The sequence below is a fragment of the Limulus polyphemus genome, unplaced genomic scaffold, assembly GCF_000517525.1.
Source record: "Limulus polyphemus unplaced genomic scaffold, Limulus_polyphemus-2.1.2 Scaffold136, whole genome shotgun sequence".
Classification (NCBI taxonomy): domain Eukaryota; kingdom Metazoa; phylum Arthropoda; class Merostomata; order Xiphosura; family Limulidae; genus Limulus; species Limulus polyphemus.
The window spans coordinates 306,556-312,691 of NW_013665746.1; the positions used below are offsets into that span (position 1 = coordinate 306,556).

At 32.1% G+C, this 6,136-nt stretch overlaps 1 protein-coding gene across 3 annotated transcripts in view; it reads right to left on the reverse strand.

The window, feature by feature from the left end:
* LOC106474150 overlaps positions 1-6,136 on the reverse strand; it is a 143,966-nt gene that overhangs the window by 120,911 nt on the left and 16,919 nt on the right. Inside the window, exon 1 of one of the 3 annotated variants that reach the window (XM_022379416.1) lies at positions 3,006-3,107. The exons of the other annotated variants lie outside the window; for them this stretch is intronic. The gene's annotated coding sequence lies outside the window, so the exon portion shown is untranslated. Of the gene's footprint in view, positions 1-3,005; positions 3,108-6,136 lie in introns of those variants that run through there. 3 annotated transcript variants of the gene reach the window in all.

The window sequence follows — 6,136 nt, forward strand, 5'->3', positions numbered from 1 at the left end:
TTGATGTGCAAACACTACACGTGTTAAGTAGTTGTCATGAAAGTTGAGGAAGCAGTTCACTGATATATGCAGTCTCTTGATGTGCAAACACTACACGTGTTAAGTAGTTGTCATGAAAGTTGAGGAAGCAGTTCACTGATATATGCAGTCTCTTGGTGTGCAAACACTACACGTGTTAAGTAGTTGTCATGAAAGTTGAGGAAGCAGTTCACTGATATATGCAGTCCTTTGGTGTGCAAACACTACACGTGTTAAGTAGTTGTCATGAAAGTTGAGGAAGCAGTTCACTGATATATGCAGTCCCTTGGTGTGCAAACACTACATGTGTTAAGTAATTGTGACCGTTAATCAAAATATGATAAAACTTTAAACGTTATATGTTATATGAATGTACAAATAATATACCAAATACAGTTAGAGTTAGAGTTATAGAGTAAAATAACAAATGACAATTTAGGACGAATAGCAACTAACAAATGTTAATTATTAATTTCGGTGGTAGTGTGGTCAGTAAGCAAGTCAATAAACATTTAATCCATTTATAACATGGTAATTAACATCAACTGTATTGAGCTATATGTAAAACATGCCACGAATAAATTGCATTAATTCAATAGATAAAAGTTCATGCTGGAAAGGTGTGCAGGATTTGTGAAATAAACTCAATAAAGCTCCACAAGGCTTGGCCAGCTTAATTCATTTAGGTTAAGCCTAAATCGTATATGTTAAACATTAGGGCAAAATGGTTCATTTGGAAGCATGAGTAACTTCCCCAGTGAACATTAGATGGTGGATATTAATTAGGCTTCTTTAATCTAACCCTATGAACTTAGATACGATTTCTATACAGTTTTTACCCTCTTTCAATATCCTCGTGTATAGAATTTAGGGCTTTTCAAGCAAGAATATGTTTGATGCAAGTTGCAAATGGCAATGATAATTTGTTTGGTAAATGTGTTTATATATATGTGTAGTTTTCTCAATTTTGATATAATGTTTCCTTGAGATATTCTATTACTTGGACTAGTTATTATACTGTAAGAAGAATTTAATATACAATATAGTGACGTATATATGTATATACAATTCTTCTTAAATGCCTGCTTATTACTTCAGATCTTTACTGTATCTCCTGTAGATATTTTACTAATTGTTATATACTGGGACTAGATGCTACATCATTAATTATAAAGATATGCACTAAATATAACAGTAACGTCAACAATTGACGTTTTAATATGTTGTATTTAACAACAGTAGTATTTCATCACAATAAACTGTGGATGTTTAAAAAGCACATAAAACTTGGCTAGTGAAACAACTTACAGTGCGAACAGTTTTCATATAGCTGTTTAACGATTTTTAATTTTAACAATCAGCTATTGATAAAGGTCTTCCATCCAAAGTCGGATCACCTCAAGTTCGCTGGACCAGAGAAGCAAAGGAACAAGTATAAACCTTGAAATTTCATCTAAAGTATGCGAATAAAAGGCGTTTAAACTTAAGGAATCTTGCTGAAGAAGATCGATAAGTGCGCTAAGTTCAGAACAAAAGTATTTATGGGCAGTAAAATAGAATGCATTGGAAAATGTTATTGTTGCTCTTCTCTACTTAGAACACCGTATTGGACCTGTTCAAAATAAGTAATATCCTATTGTGACATTTTAACACATAGAGTCCCGTGAACAATGTTTTGTCGTGTTAGTCGTTGAAAGCAATCAAAAAGTACTATGTTGTTATATATATTAAACTACTATAAGTAAAAATTGTAGAATCCGAAAGTGCTGCTAATAATAATATTAAATTTATGGAAAACAAATAATTGAAAAGTGCCGAATCTAAATTATCCAGTTGTTGATTAACAAATAAAAATATTCATATTTATTTGTCACCTGATGGGTCAGCGATAAGTTTACGGACTTTCAACGCTAAGAAATCCGAGGTTCGCTTCTCCACGCTAGAGAGAACTCCGATAGTCCATTGTGTGGTTTTTTTAAATTAAAACGTATTTGATTAATCATTTGGTATTCTCACTTTGATTAAAATTTGAATGTTTTTAGTATTTCATTAGTGTCATTGATATAAGAGAGAAAAGTTCGAGATATCAATAACAATGTAATATAAAAATATAGAAATTCTGCCGGAGAAACCCAAATTTCAAAAATGGAATGAAAGCCATAGGAATAATAGCGAACAGTTAAGTACAACAACCAGCAGTCTATAGTGTTAAACAAGTCATTTTAAACGAGTGTTGCTTTTATTACTAAATTAGAGACTGGGATCTAACCTCTAACAAATAAATGTCCACAAGTCCAAATATTACATAGAAGCTTCAAATTAGACTTCATCCATTTAAAAAAGAAATATTCAACATTATTATTAATGATATATTCCAGAAATGAAATATTATCAATCCAAACCTCTCGAGAAGTGTGCCGACATGAGCGAGAAGGATTAACCATTAGACATTCTTTCAGTTGCTTAGGAAAAGCTTCAGAACCTTTGCATAAGAAATTAAGGATAGTAATTACTCAACTCTTAAATATTTATAGAGTTCAGTTTTCTAAGTTTCTCCAGTAGATGGCGGTAGATACAGGATATTTGATCTTACATGCAAAAATCACATAATGTTAATGCTTTAATCAATTTACATAGTAATGCTACATTTGGCAGAAAACGACAATATTTCATGGCATTTTCAAAAACCAGATTTGTTTAAAAACAAAGCATAAATACTCGAGTGGTGGAAAGGTACCGCGAGTCTATAAATCTTATAATTCAGTAATGTTAACTGTTAGAATATAGAATAAAAAAAATATTTATTACATAAAAACTAAATTTGATATATAGGTATGAAGTGCTAATTTTGTGGTTTTAATGTCATCCTCTGGTAGATAATATTTTTATTGTTTTCTTGAATTTTGCGCAAAGTTTCTTGAAGGCTATCTGCGTTAGCCGTCCTTAAATTAGAAGTGATAGACTAGAAAGAAAACAACATCACCCACCGCCAACTCTTGGGCTACTCTTTACCAATGAAAAGTTGGATTCACCGTCATAGTATAACGCTTTCACAGTTGAAAGGGAGAATATGTTACGTGACGGGATTCGAACCCACTATCCGCAGATTGCGAGTCGAGTGCCCTAGTGGATAAAAATGTTCTTATCTAATCATAAATGTACTAAAATGATATAGAAACACAAGTAAGGCATTCTATCTTACAACCAATTGAATTATATAATACATTCTTAGAATACAAGTCTTACCGGAATTATAGACAACAAATAATTATGATAAAAATGCACATCCAGGTAAAGTATATATAGCACACTTAATTCTAATAATTTAGCGACGTATTCTAGGTGTCATTACTTCTGATGTTAAGGCGTGGTCACATTGATTGGTTGAGATATCAGAAAAGCATCTTATCCACTACACTAATACGTTTATTTTTATTTTTTCTTCACGGTCGATTGACAACGCTCTTGTCCTCTAATTTGGGAAAGAAGGAACGAAAGTTTTGACAGCTTTGATTAATTGGTCATTATCAATATTATCAATATTTAAACTTAGGCTTTCTGTACTTCCATTAACTCGTTGTCGAACAGCGATATTCTATAAAGTAATCAATAAGAAAGTGTCATTTATTCCTACGAGCTGAGGGTACTCGTTAAGGAAGTAAAATTTGTATAAAGGTACGAGCTGAGGAAGTTAAGGAAGTAGAATTTGTATAAAGGTACGAGCTGAGGAAGTTAAGGAAGTAAAATTTGTATAAAGGACAATGTTCTCCTTCTTTCTTTCTGTTGTTATTTAATTTCTACTGAACATTTTCAGATGCTAATTGCATATCCTGCTTTGTGGAAGGTAATAATAGACTCATGTAACTGATTAAGTACCTGTGTCTTTAAATTCAAAGCCGAAAGTCTTTAAAAAAAGTGAAATGTGCCCTATTTCAAGGTGTGTTTTTTGTTCCCCTTCTCAGGCAAAAATCATAAAACTAAATAGCCCAAGTACACCGTCTGACAGTTTCCAGTTATCACACATACAATTACGGTATTCGAGCCAGCTAATTCTGGGTAATGGATGCTAACACACAAACACACACATAATAGATCAATGTTTATAGTAAGATAACAAGAATATCTTATAGCAAAGTTAGAAACAGTACAGATAATGTGTGTCATTTCCTATACTGTTGGTGACGTGCACTATCACGTGCCGTAAGTCATTGAGAAATAATCTGTAGATTGTCGCTCTGAAATAGAGTAACATTTATAGTTTTTCTTAAAAATTAATATGTATTCCAATTACCCTGTCTTTATCAGTAAATTTAAATATCTCCTTATCTATTACAGATTTATACGCTGTGAAATGTATTTGTCGTATGACCAATACGAATCTTTGTTTCTAAACGCGGTGTATTATATATTGACACCAACAGAAAGACACTATTGTGAACACAGTTTCTTAGGGTTAGGATAATGAAAGAATTTTGCTTTTACTATATAATTATACAACGTATAACAAAATAGATAAATAAGTCAACAGTGGCATCATTCTCTGCCCAAAACTACAAACGTCAGAGTATTTTTAAAACTAAATCCTGAAGAAATAAAGATGTTTCTGATCTATAGGAACTATAATAAACAATAATTTTGGTCCTAATATCTGTAAAGACAAAAATAAATATTACCTGCCTTGTTAAATTTGGACCAAACGTTACATAATTAAACTGTAAACAAACTAAGCTTCAACTAATGACGAGATCAGCAAAGATTAGTTTCAATGATGACATAATACAATCTTGTGCTGAAATTAACTGAAGACCACAAGAAAAATTAGTTGCACACAGCGCAGGAAAGTGTATTTCAATGCAAGTAAGTTCATAAGTCATGGTCTTACTTCCGTTAACGGCATATAGATTGTGCTTCCTTTGTTTGAGTAAAAACTTTATAATGATTCTAGCTGCGGTATTATCTGTAAGAAAATATTACACTCTGGCCACGCCTTCTAAACTGAGGCTCCAGCGATTAAAAATTTCAGTGCTTTAGTTGAATGGTGATACAGTCCACAGACTATAATACTACATACTCATAGTTTTATGATTCCTTTTGCTGTATATTTTTTCGGAATAGTGTTTCCAATAAAGTAATTACAGTTGGATAATCTTAATTCGTGTTATTATGTTTAGTAATATGCAGATTTGCTTTAACTGGATATAATCAACTGTTCTATATTTCAAAGTTTATCATTGTTAACACAAAACAACGGTTCTTATTGTTCACCAAATGTATTTTGGTACACACACACATATATATAAATATATATCATCAGTTACGAATGAGAATTCAATATGGAATACATGAAATATACTTCTTGATAATCAGGAAGTACACTAGGAGCCATATCCCTTGTCACGAGTTCTAATACATGAAATATACTTCTTGATAATCAGGAAGTACACTAGGAGCCATATCCCTTGTCACGAGTTCTAATACATGAAATATACTTCTTGATAATCAGGAAGTACACTAGGAGCCATATCCCTTGTCACGAGTTATAATACATGAAATATACTTCTTGATAATCAGGAAGTACACTATGAGTCATATTCCTTGTCACGAGTTCTAATACATGAATTATACTTCTTGATAATCAGGAAGTACACTAGGAGCCATATCCCTTGTCAATGACAAGGGATATGACTCTTTAGTGTACTTCCTGATTATCAAGAAGTATATTTCACGTATTAGAACTCGCGAGTTCTAATACGTGAAATATACTTCTTGATAATCAGGAAGTACACAAGGAGTCATATTCCTAGTCACGAGTTCTAATACGTGAAATATACTTCTTGATAATCAGGAAGTACACAAGGAGTCATATTCCTAGTCACGAGTTCTAATACGTGAAATATACTTCTTGATAATCAGGAAGTACACTAGGAGTCATATCCCTTGTCACGAGTTCTAATGAATGAAAAACTGATACGGTTTTTTGATAAGGGAATACACTGTTTAACATGAATAAAATAAACACAAAAGCTTACGGTAAAGTTGTGACCTTCAGAATCTATTCATGGTAACAATTAATAGCCTGTTCGTTCACTATATATATATATATATATATATATATACT